Genomic DNA, 23301 nt, shown 5'->3' on the forward strand with positions numbered 1-23301 from the left:
ATGATCTGCGTCTTCTTAATGAGACTAAGAAGTTTCTCTCTAGTAACTTTGAAATGAAAGATATGGGTGAGGTAAGCTATGTGATAGGGATAGAAATATTCCGTAATAGATCACAAGGATTGTTAGGCTTATCTCAAAAAGCATATATCAATAAAGAACTAGAGAGATTCGAGATGGAAAAGTGCTCAACATCACCCATTCCAATTCAAAAAGGAGACAAATTTAGTCTCGCATAATGTCCTAGAAATGATTTGGAACGAAAAGAAATGGAAGCTGAATTTGTAGCATGTTTTAAGGCTAAAATTCAGGTTAATTGGCTTCGAAACTTTATTTCAGGGCTTGGAATTGTTGACAGTATTGCTAGGCCACTGAAAATGTACCGTGATAACTCTGCAACAATATTTTTTCTAAGAACGACAAGTACTCTAAGGGTGCTAAGCACATGGAATTGAAGTACTTTGTCGTGAAGGAAGAAGTTCAGAAACAAAGAATGCCAATAGAACATATTAGCACAAACCTTATGATAACTGACCCTTTAACAAAGGGATTACCTCCCATGACATTTATAGAACATGTTGAAAATATGAGAACATTATTGTTATTGATGATCATTAAGTGTAATTTACCTTATGTATTTTTAATGACACTCTAAGCTCATTCATGATATGTTTCTGATTACTTGTTCTCTATGTTTGCATGCATATTTGTGTTAGAGTAATGTTAATAGGTTTGTCTTGAATAAAGACATTATGTTGGACCAATTATGTATTCCTAACTAATGTTCATATTAAGGAGAAGACTAATTTGTAGTACATGGAAGGGACTATGTCGATTAAGTGATGTACAACTGCTATGACTCAAATTGGTTCGTATTCTTAATCATGAAATTATGATGTACTCAATGTATAAAACGGTTTAGTCATTTTTTTAATGCGTATTATGTTAGTTATTTATTTATTTAGTCCATAATGTTTAGTAATGTCACATGAGCCATGTGGGAGAATGTTAGAATTAATGTCTCATGTGAGAGACATGTGACTTATGTAGGGATTAATAAATAAATGATTAATAATTAAGAACTAAATTGTAATTGGATTAAATAGGAGAAATTTCTAGAGGTAACTGCTACTTGATGGGAGTAGTAGTTATAAAAGGATGTTAATACCCACTAACGTGAAACAAGATCTCCTTCCTGACAGAAAAGTATTCTTTCTAATCTCTGGTCATCACAAATGTAGAGAGACAGAAATAATAGTCAAGGGAGTAAAATCTTGTTTCTCTCTTCTTTCAAGAAATCAAAGTACATCGGAGAGAAGCTTTACTATGGAGAAAGGTACATATCATTGGTTTATTTATTATTTGAGAGAATCATATGTTTCAGGATCCTGTTGATATCCTATAATTGATAATCTAGAAAATCCTTAAAATTTTATAATCTAAAGTCTTTTTTTTTTATCTCAAATGTCCCATTAAAAATAAAAAACAAAAACAACTTTTTCATGTTTTGCTTTTTTATTTCTCTTTATTTGATGCAGAATTATCCCTTTCAAAACCCATATAACACCTTATTGAGAAGTGTAAGGTTATGGAAGGGGTCGCAAGCGCGATAAGTTATGAAGGTGGAAGTAGTGTGCAACATGATCTAGTCTCATGTGCTGGCGTGATGATGATGATGAGGCTTGTGGTGTATGCAGTGACTAGTGGTGGTTGTGGGCGATGACACGCGCACTAGTGTGGGTGGGTCACGGTGGCTATGCGTGATAATGGAGGAGCTTTGAGGTAATGTCATGTGCGAAGGAGAGAGGGGTAGGGGGTGGCACGCAACAGTGATGAAGGATTCCAAAAAAAGGGATTGAATTGTTATCAAATGTTTTTTCAAATAAAAAATTATTATAAAAACTTATTTTAAAAAATAGTTTTTAAAAACAAAAACTGAAAAGCAAATCATATAGCTCTAACTTTTTATGATTTATAATTTCTTATCGCAGTGTAAGTATTTTATTAAATTGTAAAATAGTCAAATTTTTCTATTAACAGTCTATGCACTGTTTTAATTTTTAGCGAGCATCTTTCATTTTAAAAATTAAAAATATAATCTAATTACATTACCGCACACCGCTCCAAACAAACAATAATACTCAAAAGACTTTCTATTGAATCAACCTACATTGCTCCAAAAAAAATCCAATTAAACACGTTGCCGCGCACGCGTTTCTTCTCCTAGACGAGCTTGCACACCTCAATCTCCTCATTGTTTGTGCAACTAGAAGCATCACTTTGGGGCTTGTTGTCAATGAGGCGAAACGATCGTCGTTGTCGGCGGGGAACAAGTCATCGTTTGTCTAGTCAAAATCGGAGTTCGCGGAATTCTTAGAGTGGGTTGGGTTGTTGAACTTTTGGGTCCAGTAGGCAATCACAGTTTCTGGCGGATCCCATCCATCAATGTTGAATTTGAGCAACAGAATGTTGTACTCAAAGAGTAAGGAGGTGAGTGAGAAACCCTAATTGGAGAATAACATTTTAAACTCTATTTTTCAGAACAACCACGATTAGAATGGAATCTTTTTTTTTGTGTGTGGTGTTGTGTGCTGATTCAATTGAAGTTTTTTCAGCGTTATTGTATGTTTGTGTCCGGGATCTATTGAAGCAATTTTTGGAGGTTTAAAATCACCAAAAAACTGATTTAATACATTGCAATTCATGGCTTTAACCACGATGGACCTACTCTATCTCTGACTATGTCCCTCTCTGTTCTGAAACTTCTGCTCCTTTCTTTGCCTACACATTTCTTCCCCGTGTCCTCAAGCCCAACAATACATCCATAAAGACTTGATAAATTAATTTACTATTGATAAAAAATAGTAATTGCAGTATAGCTTTGAATTTTTCATGGTTTGTGACTATTGTTGATTCTTTGAATAATTTGTTTTTCATTGATTGTTTTTTTTAGAAAAAGAGAATAGAGGGAGAAGAAGTGAAGGGAGAAGAAGAGGATGGAGAAGGTAACCTTTTGTGGTGGTTTTTAGTCGCTAATATGTTTATCTAATTAACGGTGTTAGTTTTAGATTGATGGAAAGACTATTTTGAATCAAATTAAAAAGATAAAGGACTAAAATGAATTTTTTAAAAGATAAAGGACCAAACAGGTCGTTTGGCCTTTAACCTAAAACTTCGAATTTGAACAGTGAATCTCTACCATGCCAAATCTCTATAAAGCACAATTTCAATTCATTTTTATGATAAGAACTTGTTTCCACACAATCCAAATCTTTAAAAGCTAGGTTGATCACTCTTAACATGCATCTAAGAAAATCATTGAAATAGGATCTCATAATTAAGAGAATTGAACATAAAATAGAGAATTACATACTTGAATTCTACCCTCACTCAACAACTGGAAATTTAGCTCATTTGGATAATAAATGATCTAAATAGAACCTCAAAAGATGAACCATAATTAAAGAAAAAAGATAAAGAGAAAGAGTTTCGAGATTCTATTTCTGCAAATCACAAAAAATGAACTAAAAATCCTTTAATATGATGTTGCAAGCTCTTATATAGAGAGCTGAAACAACTTCAATTTTTTTCTGCCCTAAAAGATTTTTGTTGTAGTGAGAATACATTTTGTTACAACGAATTTACAATATTTACAAAGGACTTCTTCATTTAAATCTTCATGCTTCTAATCCTTGCTAGCTAGGGTGAAAGATTGACTAGCTATGGCGAGTTTCTGCTTAACTCAAGATCTTCAACCTTCATAGTCATTGTGGGGATGTGTAGCTTCGCCATGGCAAATATTCACTGGTCCTCTTTTTGTTGTGGCGAGAACTCATCTTGTGGCGAGGTTAAGTCTTTTTGTTGTGGCGAGAACTCATCTTGTGGCGAGGTTAAGTTTGTAGCTCATCATTCCTTTAAGCACCAAATTTTCCCTTGTAACATCAAATTTATCACAAAAACATTAAAAATTATCTTTTTAGTTTCTAAAACTATTTTATATAGTTTGTTTACAAAAACAACAATTATTAACACAGATCCTATAGAAAAACTAGGATAATTACTCAGCAAAAAAGGTGTGAAAAACAATTATTAGTAGCATGATTTGTACAACCACACTTCCTACACCTCTGCAGTGTAGAAATAGAAGATTTCACACTCTAGGCACCAATCGACTAACTATTGGTGGTCTTCCAACTACTAAAACAAATATTAGGTTGATTGATTAGAGCGGAATAAGGTTTTGAGCCCCACATCATCCTTCATTGGGTCCACATTCTTATAATGTGCAGTTCTTTCCCTACTATCCTCATCATAAATCCTGCATCTATTCACAATATGGAAAAATGTCAAATTTCCTGGTAATTAATGGCTTGCTTGATCTCAAGACACATGCCATAGATAAACTTCATAGACTTGGACCGCTCTCGTGCTTCACCATTGAAGTGAGGGTGGTACCTTGACAACTCTTCAAACTTAAGTGTGTAATCAGCCACAACCATGTTACCTTGCTTGAGTTCCAAGAACTTCATCTCCTTCTTGTTGCGAACGTCTATTTGGAAATAATTCTCTAAGAAAATCTCTTTGAAGTTATCCCAAGTGATTTGTCTACCTTTTACCTCCAAGCATTAGTGAGTGTTCTCCCACTAATGCTCAACATCATCAACTAGCATGAAGGTTGAAATAACAGATATCATCACACTAGAAGGGAGGTTGAATGGTGTGTTAAATAAAACTTTAGTCTTTATGAAAAAATTGGAGAGTTTCATAAAAATAGGTTTATAACAAGTTTGAAAAGAATGCTCTTAACAAGAGCATCCACACATAAATAAACAGATTTTCACAAATACAATTTTATAAAAACTTGTGCGTCCAAAGATAAGATCAAAACAACTAAAAATAAAGATGTTGCAAGAGAAGCTAGAGCAAAAACACAATGTTTATACTGGTTCACTCTATTTGAGTTACGTTTAGTTCTCCTTCACAAATAGTAAAGGGTTCCACTAATCATAATTGATGATTACAAATGAGTTTTTACTCTGCTACTCCTGCCTTCAACAAGTATTCTCAATGTCACTTATGGATTACCCTTAATCTCCTCCTGAGATTAAGAAGACCCAAGTATTTTTTTATCACTAAGTCACTCTTGGCTTTCCAATCAATAGTTTGAATGAATATAATATTCAAATCTCTCAAAGAGAATATATACAATTAGGTTTGAATACAACATATGACTTTGCTAAGAAAAGGTAAAACTTTGTAAGTTTTAATTTTTGAGCGTCCAATACTGTTTGACAGATTCTCAACACTTGTGAGTGTTGAATGATTATTTCTTTTTATTTGTGTTGATACTTGAGGTAGCTTTTACAGGCTTACAGAAAGATATCCATTGTGGGATATACGCCTTGATAATTGTTTTTCACACCTTATTTTGTGAGCAATTATCCTTTTTTTTCTTTAGAATTTTTGTTAATAATTGTTGTTTTGTCAAAAAAATTATATTAAATGGTTTCAAAAACTAAATAATAGTGTTAAATGTTTTTGTGTAAATTTGGATGTTACAATATCAAATTTTGTGTTGTAAAGGATGAGAAGTTGTAGACATGATCTCGTCACAGCGAAACAAGACTTTTAATCAAGTGGAGATGGGGAAGATTCACCACAGCGAAGCTATGCCTCGCCACAACAAATTTGCAAAGCTAAAGACCTTGAAATTAATTGAAAATTGCCAGAACAAGCCAATCCGTCACCCCAGTAAGCAAGGTTCATAAGCATGAAGATTAAGTGCAAAAGTGTTTAGTGTATAATTTAATTTTGCTGTAGTGAAATATACTTTCACTACAACAAAAATCCTCTATGATAGAAAAAAATATTATGATCTGGGCTCTATATAAAAAGCTCGTGATATCCTTTGTACAAATTTTTGGTTCATTTGTGAATTTCAAAAATATAATCTCTTACTCACTCTCTCCCTCTCTTCTCCTTTTTCTTCCATTGTTACTCTTCTTTTGTGGTTCTATTTGGACCCTTCATGATCCAAATGAGCTAAATTTTGAGTTGATGAGTGATTGAAGTAGAATTCAAGTATTTGATTCTCTATTTTTTTGGATCAATTTTCATAGTTAATGTGTGTTAAGCAAGTGGCCTCAATAACTTAATTCACTCCCCTCTTAAGTTATTGAGACCATTTGTTTAACAAGTGGTATCAGAGTTTAATTCTTGTACAAGGTTTAGAAACTTTAAGAATTTGGCCTCATTAAACTTTTTATTTCCCGAAGGGAACTCTATAAATAGGCCTCCTATTTATAAACATTATAGATTTAAATATCTGGGAAGCCATAAAAATTGGACCTTACATCCCTACTATGGCAGCAGGAAATACAACCATAGAAAAACCTAGGTAACAATGGGATGAGGAGGAAAAGAAGTTAATACAATATGATTTAAAAGCCAAAAATATAATTACATCTGCATTAGGAATGAATGAATATTTTAGGGAGTCAAATTGCAAAAGTACAAAAGATATGTGGGATACCTTACAAGTAACCCATGAAGGAACAACATATGTGAAAAGGTCTAGAATAAATACCTTAACTCATGAATATGAATTATTTTGAATGAATCCTAATGAAACTATACATGACATGCAAAAGAGATTCACACACATAGTAAATCATCTTGCATCTTTAGGAAAGACATTTTCAAATGAGGATCTTATTAATAAAGTTTTGAGATGTTTAAACAGGAAATGACAACCAAAGGTAACGACTATTACAAAATCACGGGATCTTTCTAACATGTCTCTTGCTACTTTGTTTGGAAAGTTACAAGAACATGAAATGAAATTAATGAAATTAAATCATCATGAGGAGAATTATAAGAAAAAGAAAGGAATTGCACTTAAAGTTTCATCTTCAATCCAAGAAGGAAGTGATAAACAAGATTCAAATGAAATAGACGAAGATGATGATTTCAGTCTTTTTGTAAAGAGATTCATTTCTAAGAAACAAAGGAAATCAAAGAAGATCAAATTTCAAATCAAAGAAAAGAGCAGAAGATTCATCCTCTCTTTCAAAATGTTATGAATGCAATTAACCAGGACATCTGAGAGTTGATTGGCCAAGTTTCAAGAAAAGAATAGAGAGATCCAAAAAGAAAACTTTCAACGATAAGAAAGCAAAGAAGGTCTACATTACTTGGAAAGACAACGATATGGACTCATCTGAAGATTCAGATAATGAAGTTGTAAACTTGAGTTTGATGACAAAGAATTATGAAAGCGATGAAGAGGTAACATCTTCTGATAATAAATTATTTATTTCATTTGATGAATTATAAGATGCATTCACTGATTTACATAAAGAATCGGTCAAACTTGCAAAACTAGTTTCATTTTCTAAGAAAACTATTTCAAACATAGAAAAAGAAGTTTTAAAATTAAATAAAGAATTAGAAAATCTTAAAACTGAAGTGAAAACTTTAAAATCAATTGACACAAATCATTCTTCCACCATAAAAATAATACATGATAATATAGATGCATCTAACTCTTGTAATTGTTATAACAAGTATATAGAAAAAATTAAGGATTTGAAAATTTTTTTTGCCAAATTTTCTATTTGGCAAAAATAATTTAGATATTATATTAGAAAAGTAAAGATGTGTTTTTGATAAGGCATGATTAGGATATAAACCTGAGAAACAATAAAAATTTTATAAAAATTTCTTTGCATCCACACAAAAATATAGTTCTCCTTTCTTAACTTATTTTTATTGTGGAAAGGACATGGTACATCTACATGCTATTTTAAGAAAAATAATAATAATATTAAAATGATATGGATCCCAAAAGGATCTTTTATTAAAACTAACATACAAGGACCCAAGAAAATTTGGATACCTAAGTCACAAACATGATCATATAGGTTTCCTTGAAGAAGAGTTGATACATAGATAGCAAATGCTGTAAACACATGACGGGAGATGTATCAAAGTTCACTCATATTTCTCCTAAGAAAAGTGGACATGTGACTTATGGTGACAACAATAAAGGTAGAATTCCTGGAGTCGGAAAAATAGGTATGAATTCATCTACCTCCATTGAAAATGTTCTACTTGTTGACTGTCTTAAGCACAGTTTGCTAAGCGTTAGTCAATTATGTGATAAAGGTTATCTAGTATTTGACTTTCATAACTGTGTCATTGAAAACAAACATGATAGAAATATAAAACATATAGGCTACAGAACAAATAATATTTACATGATAAATTTAGATCAAACATCAAAATCATGATCAATGTTTTCTTAGTAAAGATGATGATCCTTGGTTATGGCATAGAAGAATTGCCCATATAAACATGAAACATTTAAATAAACTAATTTCTAAATATTTAGTTATTGGTTTATCAAAACTTAAATTTGAAAAAGATAGATTGTGTGATGCTTGTCAAAAAGGAAAACAAGTAAGGGTTTCTTTCAAATCAAAGAATATTGTGTCTACAACTCAACCCTTACAACTTTTGCATATGAATCTTTTTGGTCCCTCTAGAACTATGGATTTTGGAGGAAACTATTATGCTCTTGTTATTGTTGATGATTACTCTAGATTTACATGGACATTATTTCTCACTCATAAAAGAGATGTTTTTCATGCTTTCAAGAAACTTGCTAAAATTATTCAAAATAAGAAAAATCTCAAAATTGTATTTATTAGGAGTGATCATGGAGGAGAATTTGAAAATAAAAATTTTGAATCATTTTGTGATGAACATGATGCTGAACATAATTTTTTTGCACCTAGAACCCCTCAACAAAATGGAGTTGTTGAGAGGAAAAATAGATCTTTAGAAAAAATAGCCAGAACTTTGCTTAATGATATGTTTCTTTCAAAATATTTCTGGGCTGAAGCTATAAATACTTCATGTTACATAATGAATAGAGCTTTAATTAGACCTATCTTGAAGAAAACTCTATATGAATTATATAACGGAAGAAAACCAAACATTTCACATCTTCATGTGTTTGGATGTAAATGTTTTGTGCTAAACAATGACAAAGATAACTTAGGTAAGTTTGATGCAAAATCTGATGAAGGTATATTCCTTGGCTATTCATTGCACAGTAAAACATTTAGAATTTATAACAAAAGAACTATGATTATTGAGGAATCCATTCATGTTGCTTTTGATGAAACTAATGCAATTTTTCCAAGAAAGGATATACTAGATGATATTTTAGAATCTTTAGAAGAAATACATATTCATGGTGAAGATCACAAAGGCAAAGGAGAGGGAAATGATGAAGATTTTCACATTGATGAAACAAAAACAAATGTTGATCTTCCAACGCCGGATGAAACTCATATCGTCTTCAAGCCGTGTGATACGAGAATCCATCACATCAAAGCGATCACCAACAAACGCTCGAAGATCATGGAGCTCGGTGAGAACTTCAGTCAGGAGAGAAGAAGAGGCATTCTGTTGCAGTGGTGGAGACGATGTACGCTCATTAGGAATGGGACGTGGCAGGTCTTGCTTGCGTACCCACTGACCATCCATATCTTTCCGATAACCAAAAGATGTAACAGCACTAGCACCAATAGCAAAAGAACATTTAAATTTGACAAAAGGTTCATCATGTAAGGGGACATTGAAATTATGGAGAAATAAGATAACAAGATGGGGATATGGGAAAGGTGCATTGGTCTGTAATGCCTTATGCATTCGGTATCGAACAAGATGAGCCCAGTCGATCTAACGACCAGTTTGAAGAGCCCACAACAAGATTAAATCCTCCTCAGAGGCTTGGGCAAGGTTAGTGGACCTAGGAAGCAAAATTCGATAAATAATATAGTGCATGATGCGACACTCAAGAGTAAATGACCTAGCAAGCAATCTGTCAGTCATGTCAACATGGTCATTGCAGACCATTTTTCGAGCATCATGACTTGAATAAACATGTTTCCAATCATCAACAAGAGTGCCTTCAAAAGGAACACCTTGACTAGGCAGCTTAGTTAATGAATAAAATAAGGATTGAACAACAATGATAGGAATTTTATGCACCTCAGAATAAAGGACTCTATCCTGAATTTTCAAATTATTATAAAAGACCCTAACTAATTTAGGAAAATAAGGCAATTTCATAGACATGAATTCAAGCAATTTAGAATTTTGAAACACTTGGTAGCAATCAAATGTTTCACCATAAAAAAATTCAATATCTAAGTACTTAAGGTCAAGAATGACGCGATTGCAGAATTGTGAATAATACCTCTGACGTTGATCATCGGAGGAAAATAGAGTCAATGACTGGGGAGATGAAAAGGAGGAAGGAATTGGTGCTGGTCAGTTACGGGATCGATTACAAGAGGCTGTAATCGATTACAGATCATCCCTGCCTGTAAAAAGCTGCATTTTCTCTCTCCTCTCTCTTTGCGTAGAACCCTCATTTTTCTCTTCTCCTTGATGGCGCCCAACCTCCTCTGAACTTCAAATCCTCATAACTTTCTCGTTTCTTGGCCAAATTACTTCAAACAAAGCCCTAACTTCTTTTTTTTTTTGTCGTTGCTTAGCACAAAACATTTACATCCAAACACATGAAGATGTGAAATGTTTGGTTTCTTCTATTATATAATTCATATGGAGTTTTCTTCAAGATAGGTCTAATTAAAGCTCTATTCATTATGTATCATGCAATATTTATAGCTTCAGCCCAAAAATATTTTAGAAGAAATGTATCATTAAGCAAAGTTTTGGCTATTTCTTCTAAAAATCTATTTTTCCTCTCAACAACTACATTTTGTTGAGGGGTTCTAGGTCCAGAAAAATTATGTTCAATACCATGTTCATCACAAAATGATTCAAAATCTTTATTTTCAAATTCTCCTCCATGATCACTCCTAATAAATGCAATTTTGAGATTTTTCTTATTTTGAATAATTTTAGCAAGTTTCTTAAAAGCATGAAAAACATCTATTTTATGAGTGAGAAATAATGTCCATGTAAGTCTAGAGTAATCATCAACAATAGCAAGAGCATAATAGTTTCCTCCAAAACTCATAGTTCTAGAGGGACCAAAAAGATCCATATGCAAAAGTTGTAAGGGTTGAATTGTAGACACTATATTCTTTGATTTGAAAGAAACCCTTACTTGTTTTCCTTTTTGACAAACATCACACAATCTATCTTTTTCAAATTTAAGTTTTGGTAAACCAATAACTAAATCTTTAGAAATTAGTTTATTTGAATGTTCCATGTTTATACGGGCAATTCTTCTATGTCATAACCAAGGATCATCATCTTTACTAAGAAAACATTGATCATGATTTGATGTTTGATCTAAATTTATCTTGTAAGCATTATTTGTTCTGTAGCCTATATGCTTTATATTTCTATCATGTTTATTTTCAATGACACAGTTATGAGAGTCAAATGATACTAGATAACCTTTATCACATAATTGACTAACACTTAGCAAACTGTGCTTAAGACCATCAACAAGTAGCACATTTTCAATGGAGGTAGATGAATTCATACCTATTTTTCCGACTCCTAGAATTCTACCTTTATTGTTGTCACCATAAGTCACATGTCCACTTTTCTTGGAGAAATATGAGTGAACTTTGATGTATCTCCTGTCATGTGTTTAGAGCATCCGCTATCTATGTACGAACTCTTCTTCAAGGAAACCTATATGATCATGTTTGTGAGTTAGGAACCCAAACTTTCTTGGGTCCTTGTGTGTTAGTTTTTATAAAAGATCCTTTTCGGACCCATATCATTTTAATATTATTACTATTTTTTTTAAAATGGCATGTAGATGTACCATGTCCTTTCTTTCCACAATAAAAACAAGTTAAGAAAGGAGAACTATATTTTTGTGTGGATGCAAAGAAATTTTTATAAATTTTTTGTTGTTTATTAAGTTTATATCTTAATCCTGCCTTATCAAAAACACATCTTTGCTTTCCTAATATAATATCTAAATATTTTTGCCAATAGAAAATTTGGCAAGAGAATTTTTCAAATCTTTGATTTCTTCTATATAGTTGTTACAACAATTACAAGAGTTTGATGCTTCTATATTATCATGTATTATTTTTATGGTGGAAGAATGATTTGTGTCAATTGATCTTAAAGTTTTCACTTCAGTTTTAAGATTTTCTAATTCTTCATTTAATTTTAAAACTTTTTTTTCTAAGTTTGAAATAGTTTTCTTAGAAAATGTAACTAGTTTTGCAAGTTTGATTGATTCTTTATGTAAATCAGTGAATACATCTTGTAATTCATCAAATGAAATATATAATTTGTTATTAGAAGATGTTACTTCTTCATCGCTTTCATAATTCTTTGTCGTTAGACTCAGGTTTACAACTTCATTTTCTGAATCTTCAGATGAGTTCATATCATTGTCTTCCCAAGTAATGTAGGCCTTATTTGTTTTCTTATCTTTGGAATTTTTCTTTTCGGATCTCTCTATTCTTTTCTTTAAACTTGGGCAATCAACTCTCAGATGTCCTGGTTGATTGCATTCATAACATTTTGGAAGAGAGGATGAATCTTCTACTCTTTTCTTTGATTTCCTTTGTTTCTTAGAAATTTGTTGAATCTCTTTACAAAAAGACTGAAATCATCATCTTCGTTTATTTCATTTGAATCTTCTTTATCACTTCCTTCTTGGATTGAAGATGAAGCTTTAAGTGCAATTCCTTTCTTTTTCTTATCATTCTTCTCATGCTGATTCAGTCTCATTAATTCCATTTCATGTTCCTGTAACTTTCTAAACAAAGTAGCAAGAGACATGTTAGAAAGATCTATTGATTTTGTAATAGCCGTTACCTTTGGTTGTCATTTCCTGTTTAAACATCTCAAAACTTTATTAATAAGATCCTCATTTGGAAATGTTTTTCCTAAAGATGCAAGATGATTTACTATGTGTGTGAATCTCTTTTGCATGTCCTGTATAGTTTCATTAGGATTCATTCTAAACAATTCATATTCATGAGTTAAGGTATTTATTCTAGACCTTTTCACATTTGTTGTTCCTTCATGGGTTACTTGTAAGGTATCTCACATATATTTTGTACTTTTTCAATTTGACACCCTAAAATATTCATTCATTCCTAATGCAGATGTAATTATATTTTTGACTTTTAAATCATATTATACTAACTTCTTTTCCTCCTCATCCCATTGTTCCCTAGGTTTTTCTATGGTTGTATTTCCTGCTACCATAGTAGGGATGTAAGGTCCAATTTCTATGGCTTCTCAGATATTTAAATCTATAGCCTCTATGAAAATTTGCATGTGGGTTTTCCAATAATGATAACTCATGCCATTGAAAATAGAAGACATATTTATAGAGTTTCCTTTGGAAAATAAAAAGTTTGATGAGGCCATATTCTTGAAGTTTCTAAACCTTGTACATGAATTAAGCTCCGATACCACTTGTTAAACAAGTGGTCTCAATAACTTAAGAGGGGAGTGAATTAAGTTTAAAAGTTTCTCCCTAATCAAATTTTAATTCTCTTATGAAATAGAATATGCACACTTAATATGAATGAAGTAAAGAACAATTCAAATGATATTTCTTTAAAATAAGCAAAACAAAAATAAAATGCAATAAATTAAAGAAGTTTAGGGAAGAGAGAAATGCAAACTCAGTTTTTATACTGGTTCAGCCACGCCCTATGCCTACGTCCAGTCCTCAAGCAATCCGCTTGAGATTTTCACTAACTTGTAAATTCCTTTTACAAATTCTGAACCCAACAGGGATACCCTTCCCTTGTGTTAAGAGATTCTTACAAATCAAGAGACCCACTGTCTCTTGAACAACAATTGTTTGCTTTAAAGTAAGAAGAATATTTCTCTCTTGTAGAGAAGAATGTTACAAGATGAAGATCTTATCAGAATCCTTATTGATTTTGCAAGTGTTTGGTTGAGGCTTTCTTTTGAGAGGATAAGACAATTATTGTTCTAAAAAACTCTCTAGAAATTCGATCCCAAGTCACCTATTTATAGGCCTTTGGTGGCCTTTCAAAAACTTGTGAACAATTGTGACTTTTTGGGAGTTATTTTCAAAATTTCTTCACTGGTAATCGGTTACAAATATGTGGTAATCGATTACACAGTTAATTTTGGGGAGTTATGACTCTTCAGATTTGAATTTCAAAATTTCGTGGCTGGTAATCGATTACACAATTGTTGTAATTGATTACAGTTTTAAAATTTAAATTCAAAAACTTCTTAAAGTTGTTTAAAACAGTTTTTCTCTCTGGTAATCAATTACAGTCTCTTTGTAATCGATTACACAGTTAAAAATTCAAATTTCAAATTTTTCTAAAACTGTTTAAAACTTATCTTTGCTTATGGTAATCGATTACCAGAGGAAAAACCATATTTTCAAAAAAAGAGTTTTACTTAAAAACTTTTCTAAGATGTTCTAAAGAATTAACCTAAGGCCAAACCTGTGCAATCTCTTTTAAGGAATTCTTTTAACATACTATGGACTAATTGTTAATCATTTCTCTTGAATTCTTGATCTTGACTTTGATCAATCTTGAATAGATTTCATCTTTGGCATCATCAAAAGCTTCATACAACATATGCTTCTACAATGTGGTCCTATTTCAATTCTATGCATAGATGCATGTTAGGAGTGATCAACCTAGCTTTTAGGGATTTGAATTGTGTAAAAACAATTTCAAATCCTAGACCTGAATAGAGATTGTGCAAGGATTTGATGTCAAGAATGAATCAAATACTTATGTTTGTAGAGATTCATTTATCAAGATCTAAGTTTTTACGTCTAAATCACCTAAGGAATTAGGGATTTAGCTTAGAACTCAAGGATTAACCACTAAGAAATTAAGATTAGTCATTGAAGTCTGGATCTTGGTTGCATTGAACTAGGAGATTGGTTAGGAAAGAATTTCATATGAAGAATTCTATAGATTTCATCTCAGTAACACTTTTCATTGTTTGAATTTGTTTTCGCTCCAAAAATAGTATATTTTCACCTTAGCAAACTGTTCATTCGCTACAATGAAATATTTTCTATTAAAAAAATTAAAACTCCAACATTCGCTACAATAAATTGACAACTCGTTGTCGCGAATGCTCTTAAAAATTGTTTGTTGATTTCCTTTATGTTTCACATAGTCCTTGTGCATACGATAACTCTTTACTTACTTTTTCTTTCTACAATTAGACTATGTTCACTTGCTTATTATGTTTGAAGCACAACACACCTTCCTCAAATAATTTTGTTGTTAATAACTTATCTTTTTTGCTACGTGACAGCCTCGTGAAGAGAGAAAGGGGACAAAGGTATAATGCTTTTGCAACTTTCTACTCCAATACTTGTATGATTAATTCTATTGCTAATGACATTCATTTGTCTATGCCTTTATACACTTGAGATTCCAATGTTTGTGAAATATCACAACATACATTAAGAGGGAAAATTCAAATATTAGGGGGAGCGAATCAACCTTGAGATGCTTTCATGTGTATGACAATCATATGAACGTTAACTATCTCAATATAAAAATTTTGTGCAAGTTATTTATGTCCTTTTAAAATCATAAAGACACTTAGTACATAAGTACTGGTGGACGCTTGCTTAATAACAACACATTGGACGCTAAGTAAGATAGTTAATAAAAATAAGTTCCTTTTACGTTACACGTTGGAGGATAACTTCTAAAAGCATAAGGATAGGGGTTTTTTTATTATGTGAGCTTATATCAAGTATGTTATGTTTCACTTCACATAAACCATTAGTCCATCAACGATTTATATTTTTGTTATCATCAAAATCGTGGATATTTTGGATCCTCCAGATATGACATATTGGACCGTCCATATCTAACAATCTCCCCCATTTTTTATGATGACAAACTATATAAATTTTGATCGAGATAAAACATAATCATGAAAGATAATTATGTAACTTAGCATGATTATGAGATATAATATCTTAGCATGTTATATATATGAAAGTGTGTTAGAGCTCCCCTTTAAGTCCAACAACTTTTATGCATATATTCATAGTAGACATGCAAACATATATATAGGAACATATGTATGAGCGAAAATGAATAATCCACCAACTTAATTATATAAGGAACATATTGTTGGATCGAGTGGCCTCAGAATAATTAAGAAGGGGAGGTTGAATTAATTATTCTTAAACCTTTACTAATTAAAAAATTTACTCTTCTAAGGCTTTTACTATGTTGTTAAGTGAATAAAGAGTAGAAGAGAAACTTAACTAAAAGTAAAAGCGGAAATTAAAATGCACAGCGGAAAGTAAAAGAGTAGGGAAGAAGGAGACAAACACACAAGAGTTTTTATACTGGTTCGGCAACAACCCGTGCCTACATCTAGTCCTCAAGTGACCTGTGGGCCTTGAGATTTCTTTCAACCTTGTAAAAATCCTTTTACAAGAAAAGATCCACAACGGATGTACCCTCCCTTGTTCTCTTTGATCCTAGTGGATGTACCCTCCACTAGAATTGATCCACAAGAGATGTACCCTCTCTTGTTCTCAGTCAACAACCTAAGTAGATGTACCCTCTACTTGTACCACAAAGGATGTACCCTCTAATGTGTTAAGACAAAGATCTCAGATGGTTAAACCTTTGATACTTTGTGAATGGGGATACAAAAGAATTCTCAGGCGGTTAGTCCTTTGAAAACTTTTGTATAAGGGAAAGGGAAGAATCAAAAGAATTCTCAGACTATGTCGTTTTGAATTCTTTGACAAGGGAGAAGGGAGACACAAAAGAATTTAGGCGGTTAGTCCTTTGTTCTTTTGGAAAAGGGAGAAGAGAGACACAAAAAGAATTCAGGCGGTTAGTCCTTGGCGAATTCTTTTTGGCAAAGGGAAAAGAGATGAAAAGAATGAATAACACAAGTTTTCAAGGTTTAGAAAACCAGAAAACTTTGGAAAGCTTTTGGCACAAAGAAGAAGTTCAAAGATATTCAAGGCTTGTAAAGGATTGTATAAGATTGATTGAATTGATAGAAAGATTGATTGAAAATACAAAACAAAGCCTTGCTTTTATAGACTCTTCATGTCTGGTCAAGAGAACCATTTAGAAGAGTTATGACTTTTAGAAAAACTTAAAACCAATTTGAAAAAGTCAAAAACCATTTGAAGAGTTACATCTTTTGATTTATTCAGAAACAATCACTGGTAATCGATTACCAAATCAGTGTAATCGATTACACAACGCTTTTATGTGAAAGGATGTGACTCTTCACATTTGAATTTGAATTTCAACGTTCAAAGACACTGATAATCGATTACCAAAACATTGCAATCGATTACAACTTTTTGAAATCAATTGAAACATTGTAAATTCATTTGAAAACTTTTTCAAATTCATTTTGCTACTGGTAATCGATTACAACAATCTAGTAATCAATTACCAATGAGTCAAAACTCTTTGGTAAACATGTTTTGAGAAAAATCCATGTGCTACTCAGTTTTTGAAAAAACCTTTTCATACTTATCTTGATTAAGTCTTCTCTTGATTCTTGAATCTTGAGTCTTGAATCTTGATCTTGATTCTTGAAAGCTTGATCCTTGAATCTTGATTCTTGATTCTTGAAATCAACTTTCCTCTTGAATCTTGAAGTGTTCTTGATTCTATCTTGAGCATCTTGAACTCATTCTTTGATTGACCTTTGAGTTTTTTGTCATCACCTTTGTCATCATCTTTGTTATCATCAAAACATCTTTGAATCAATCTTGATTCTTCATGAAGCTTTGCTTCTACACATATGCTAGAACATATACTACAATAGAGCATATAAAGATGAAAGGTAAGTTTAATGCTCATGACATATCAAAATTCCAATTTATCCTCCTTTTGTCATCAACAAATATAGGTTTGAAAGATGGAAAAATGATAAACTATCATTGTCATTTATGGTTGTTGAGGTGGATCTTGGTGTGGTGGTGATTTTGGGTGTGGATGTTATGGCAGTTCAGGTGCAGCTTGTTCAAAGGTTGCTAGTATAGAAGTAGGTGTAGTTTAGACAACAATTTGGACGAAAATAGGTTGAAAGTATTGATTTGCTATTAGTCTAAGTAGATCGGTCGTGGATTGCAGGATTTGTTGAGCAAGAAGCTGAGACCACTGCGTGAATTGTTGTGCAATGGTGTTGAGCTTCAAGTCTTTGTTGCTCAGCAAAAGCTCTCATATCAGCTTGATATTTCTCATAATGTCTTTAAAGCACTTGAGACAACATCTTTGTCGTAATGATTTGAGATAGAGCAGCATAATTGAGAGGATTAATATCTCTTGGACTCACGGAGCTACTGGTCACTAACAGTTGATTGTAAACAACTTTTTCAGCATCCTTTGTATTTGTAGATGAAGTCACATCAGGCTTCTCAACATGCACTTGGTCATTCTACATTAGGATTTCTACACCCTCTATGGTAGCAGCCGATTCTTCAATAGATTTGGATTGTGCTACCTCAATTTGTGTTGTAGAAGTATGCTATATTTGAATTGCAATGTTGTTTGATTGATAAAAAATATGAGCATCTTCTTTTGGACTCTTAGGGTTTTGGAGCTTGTGAGTTCAATTTTGAGGTCCACAACAACATATTTCAGCTCCAATTCCAATAATTTCAAAAACAAGGCATTATACATATATCTTGTCCTAACTTAAAAAATTAATTGCAAAGGCTATACAACTCCAAATGATACATATTATATATGTTTTCCTAGATTTTTGGGGTCAATGAATCCTTTTTTGAACCCAAAATTCACAAATTCAACTCGCAAAAAACTAGTGTCACCAGCACATATTTACGAATTTCATGTAAAACACACCAAATCACAACATAAATGCAATATAGCTTCATAACATCAAGCATGAGTCTTAAGAGATTAAGTACTCCTCCCTTACCTCTTTGTTGATACAAGGAAGCAAAGAGATAAGTGTTGGTTGACTTGGGTCCTTGAGCTTATCCTAGAGCTTGGTCATGAAAATTGAGTAAAAGAGAGATGTGAGGATCCTAGTGAGAAGAGAAGGAAAGGATGAAGAAGATAAAAAGAAGAGGTTGGAAAAACTCACCTAAGCCTCTTCACTTCACTTCACCTCACAACTCCTACTTAGCAAGAGCAAGAAAAGAGAAGAAAAAATTACCCACTCTCTCCTCTCAAAACCCACTGCCAGAAGGTCAAAGGAGAAGAGGAGTGAGTTGTTCTCTCTTATATAGATGGAATCCTAGGTGATGAGGGAACCTCACATGTGGTTCCCTAAGTTTTTTTTCTCTCTTTTTTTCATGATAGGTTTCCTTAGAATAAACTCTTAAAAATGGATAAAGATCCTTAATGACTAAACTCCAAACTGAGTGATTACAGTTAAGTTATTGTTAATAAAGAATATCCAATTTTCTAATCCTGTCCAAAAAAATGCAAGTTACCCACAAAAAATAATTGCTTAACAATCCTGGTCAGCGAAAATTCCTAGTAGGTTTCTTTTTTTCAGCATGCATCATTATTCCCTGCTACACGCAGCCTCTTGTTATGATACAATATTATTAGATGATATTTATTCTGTTTTTTATATGCAACAAGAGCAATTGACTCGAGCCTCATGTGCCTTGTCATTTCACCTATCTTTTGAATAGGTCCAATTAATTATAAATTCTTTTGTGCAAATGACAGGAAGGAAAGTGGGCAAGAGAAGAAGATTCAACGCACCCAAAGGATGCATTTTTTAATACAATATTCCCAAAGGACGAGAATACATCATTTATCCGTTGCATTGTATATTTTGTTTTGATCTCTTGGCACGTATGGAAGACTAGTAAATACTAATAATTTTTATTGTTGTGTTAGACGGTGAAATTGATATTTGAAACGTGTTTACTGTAATTATAGCTTGTTAATGAATTTTATTTTAATTATTTACAATATTTTTATATTCTTTAAGCATTATATATATATATATATATATGTATATATTAAAAATATTATCAACAAAATCTTTATTGAACTTGATAATAATAATAATAATAAAATAAAATGTTTTTAGTTTTTGTACTTTTAGTAAAAAATTATTATTAGTCTTTTTATTTTAATTTTGATCAATTTGGTACCAGAATTTTGGAAAAATAGTGGTTTTTCATTCCTTCTCATAGATGATTTTTATGGTGAGATCGGACAAAAATCTTTTTTTTTTTAAAAAAAATTAGGAACTAGATTAATCAAAGTTAAACTTCGGATACCAAAATCAAGTTTTACAAAAAATATATATATATAAACACTAAAAATATATTTTATTCATAATAATTAAAAATAAAAACAAAATGTTAACATATATTTTTTATATATAAATATTAATTCTGAGATAATATATAGACGATAATCGTAGCTAGAAGTTATCATAGGTAAAACTATAGTGACAACCAATATCTAAATATTAAAACACATTACTTTCCTGTAATTTTATTTTTTTAAGTTTTCTCATTTAGGTTATTTTTTACAAAAAAGTTAAAAAATTATTTTATCAAATCATATATGTTTAATAAAATTATATGTTGAAGTAGCCAAAAAAATATAATTATATTAAAGATAAAAATAATAAATTTTTTTCTTAGAAAAGATTAAAAAAATCTAATAAATATTTAAGGATAAAACAAAATAAATATAAAAGGTTAAAAATTACTAAAAGAAATTATTTACTAAATAATTAAATAAATTTTTTAGCTAATAAAAAAATTATGTTTTTTTAATTTTGATCCCTGTAAAATATTTTATTTATTTTTTGTTTTTGTAAGTTTGTGTGTTTTCAATTTTAATCTTTTAATTTTTTTTATTATTTTAGACCCCATAAATGTATGTTCATTAGAATCAAAAATGAAAAAACATACGTTATAAAGATTAAAATTGAATAAATTTCAAATTTATAAAGAAATAAACTTATAAGAACTAAAAATAAAAAAAAATTAAAATTAAAATATATAAACATACTAATACAAAAAACATCTTTAAGCGTAGATCAAACAAAGTACTACATTGTCATATATAATATATGTGCATATATCTACTCTTCATCTCTTCCTAGTTCCTACCAAAATAGCCTGGTCTTTCACTCTTTTGGATTATGTCGAGTATTGAATGCCCAAAAGGTCTCAAAGCCTCCAAGAGAGTGCCACTTGTCCATTTTTGCTTGTGAATCTAGAATGGTATATAGAAAGAGAGAGAGGGTGAGAGTGGAAATGCACAGTATTACAGTCTAAGTAAAAATGCCTTTTAAGTTCGAACTACATGATAGTCCATGTGTTGTCGTGTGAAATAACAAGCTAGCCAAAGGTGTTTCAGCTAATTTTTGTTCCAACACAATTTTAAAATTTGAATATGTTATAAAATAATTTGTGAGTTGAAGGAGGAAATCTTCCTCTCAACCGGTTCCCATGTTACTTTCGAAAAGTATTTGGTTGGAAGTGAATTGTAACTAAACTTAGAGATAATTGAGACAAAAAGCTAAATGAATTTGAAAATGTAAAAAAAAAAAAAAAACTTAAAAGAATAATAACCGAAAAAAGATAATTGTACTGATTAATTGGTGGTGTGTTTCCAACGTTTTCCAAACACCTATCTATACTAAATATGAAAAATAAATGCTCTTGAATGTGCTTGTCCACGTTAGGCCACTAATTGGCTGCTATATTATCAATTTCGGCTAATATTGTTTTCATCCACGCTCCCTTGTTTCCGATTTATGCTTCTATCTTCAAGGAGCCTTCAATTGAGCTCATCTTCACTATCTCTGTCCCTCAAAACTAACCTATTTAATCATTTCATTATAAGCGAATCTTCACTGACTTCAATTGACCCTGTTTTCTTTAGATCATAATCTTTAAATAATGATAAAATTATATAATTCAAAAATAAATTTGAATATATTAACTTTTAGCTTCTTCGCATTTGCATCAGCTATTCATAATAATTTTTTAAGTGCCAACACTAGGCCTCTAGGGTCTTGATGAGATCAAAGATAGAATTAAATAAAGCACTATGTGACTATGTTGCAAATAGTCACTTTACTATTTCACCAAAACTGGTTTTTAGAAATATTTAAAATGGGAGTAGGAATTTCAATTTAAAATTGTAGTTGTAATAGTAAATTTAATATAATTGTGTAAAGAATTAGAGTGTAAATTATAATTTCAAGTTGAATTCAATTCCATTTTAACACCTCTAATTAGGAATAGTAATAAGTGATATATAATATATTGAGAGTAAAAAGCTTTAATCCATAAATAACAACAACTTGGCATGGTTGAGGGGATTGTAGTTATATGATGGCGATAATGACTAGCTAGGGAGAGGGGAGGAGGGAGCCAGACTTCCAAATCAAGAGGGGTGATAAATTTTATTTAATAAATATATAAACACTAAAATTTATACAAATATTCATAATTTTATGTTTTATAAAATGACCCAATCATATTTTAAAAATATATTACATAAACAACAAACAAAGTATATTTTTAAATGTCCAAGACTTATGGTCATTTATTTCATGTTAATAATTTTCATGAATTTATAGTTAAAATTGGTATAAAAAATAACCACAAAGTTTTTGTGAAAAAGTGATATTAGAGCTACTTTAGTGCTAGATTTCTAATTGGAATCTTAGACCACTTTTTGGTGAACCTGACAGTGTCACGTAATATTGAAGATCTCTTCAGATTTTTTCTATTTTTTTAGTGGTAAATCTCATTTTGGGATCTTAGATAGTTTTTTGTAGGTCTCACATGGACTCCACTTTTAATATTTTATTTAATTATTTGTTAAATTAAATATAATTAAGTAAGTAATTAATTTTAATGAAATATTGAAGAAAAAAATTTATAAATATTAAGAAATAGGAAAATGAGCATAAATTTAATTTATATTTATGACTAAATGCTAAAGAAATAAAAAATACATAAATTAGATAATAAAAAAATTGAAAAAAATATTAATGTCAAAGAAAAATTAAATTTCATTATTGTTGTGAGTGTAGTGTTCCCAAATATGCTTCACCAAATCGGCTTGAAGTTGTTGATGAATTCTTCTTGTAAGTATAATGCGCCTTGTGTGCAAGTATGTAGAAAAGTCAAGAAGAGTACCACGAGATACTTTAACATTTGAAATATCATTTTCTACGCGATCATAATCAACATCAACATTATCATTGAGCGTATCTCGTTTGTCTTCGACAATCATGTTATGCACTATAATGCATGTCAACATTATATCCTTCATTGTATCTATGTTCCAGGCA

The 23301-nt window shown here is 31.2% G+C and overlaps 2 long non-coding RNA genes across 2 annotated transcripts; one reads left to right on the forward strand and one right to left on the reverse strand.

Annotated features, from left to right (window-relative positions):
* The first annotated feature begins 2128 nt into the window (after positions 1-2128).
* LOC114399682 lies at positions 2129-5958 on the forward strand. Its single transcript, XR_003663797.1, has 3 exons — positions 2129-2487; positions 2951-3002; positions 5581-5958. It is a non-coding gene; the product is annotated as an uncharacterized LOC114399682 (long non-coding RNA).
* LOC114399681 lies at positions 3512-19554 on the reverse strand. The gene is made up of 3 exons (XR_003663796.1): positions 19096-19554; positions 18928-18996; positions 3512-3929 (listed from the first exon to the last, which is right to left on the reverse strand). It is a non-coding gene; the product is annotated as an uncharacterized LOC114399681 (long non-coding RNA).
* Positions 19555-23301: the final 3747 nt, after the last annotated feature.

Source organism: Glycine soja, chromosome 19 (genome assembly GCF_004193775.1).
Source record: "Glycine soja cultivar W05 chromosome 19, ASM419377v2, whole genome shotgun sequence".
NCBI classification, from domain to species: domain Eukaryota; kingdom Viridiplantae; phylum Streptophyta; class Magnoliopsida; order Fabales; family Fabaceae; genus Glycine; species Glycine soja.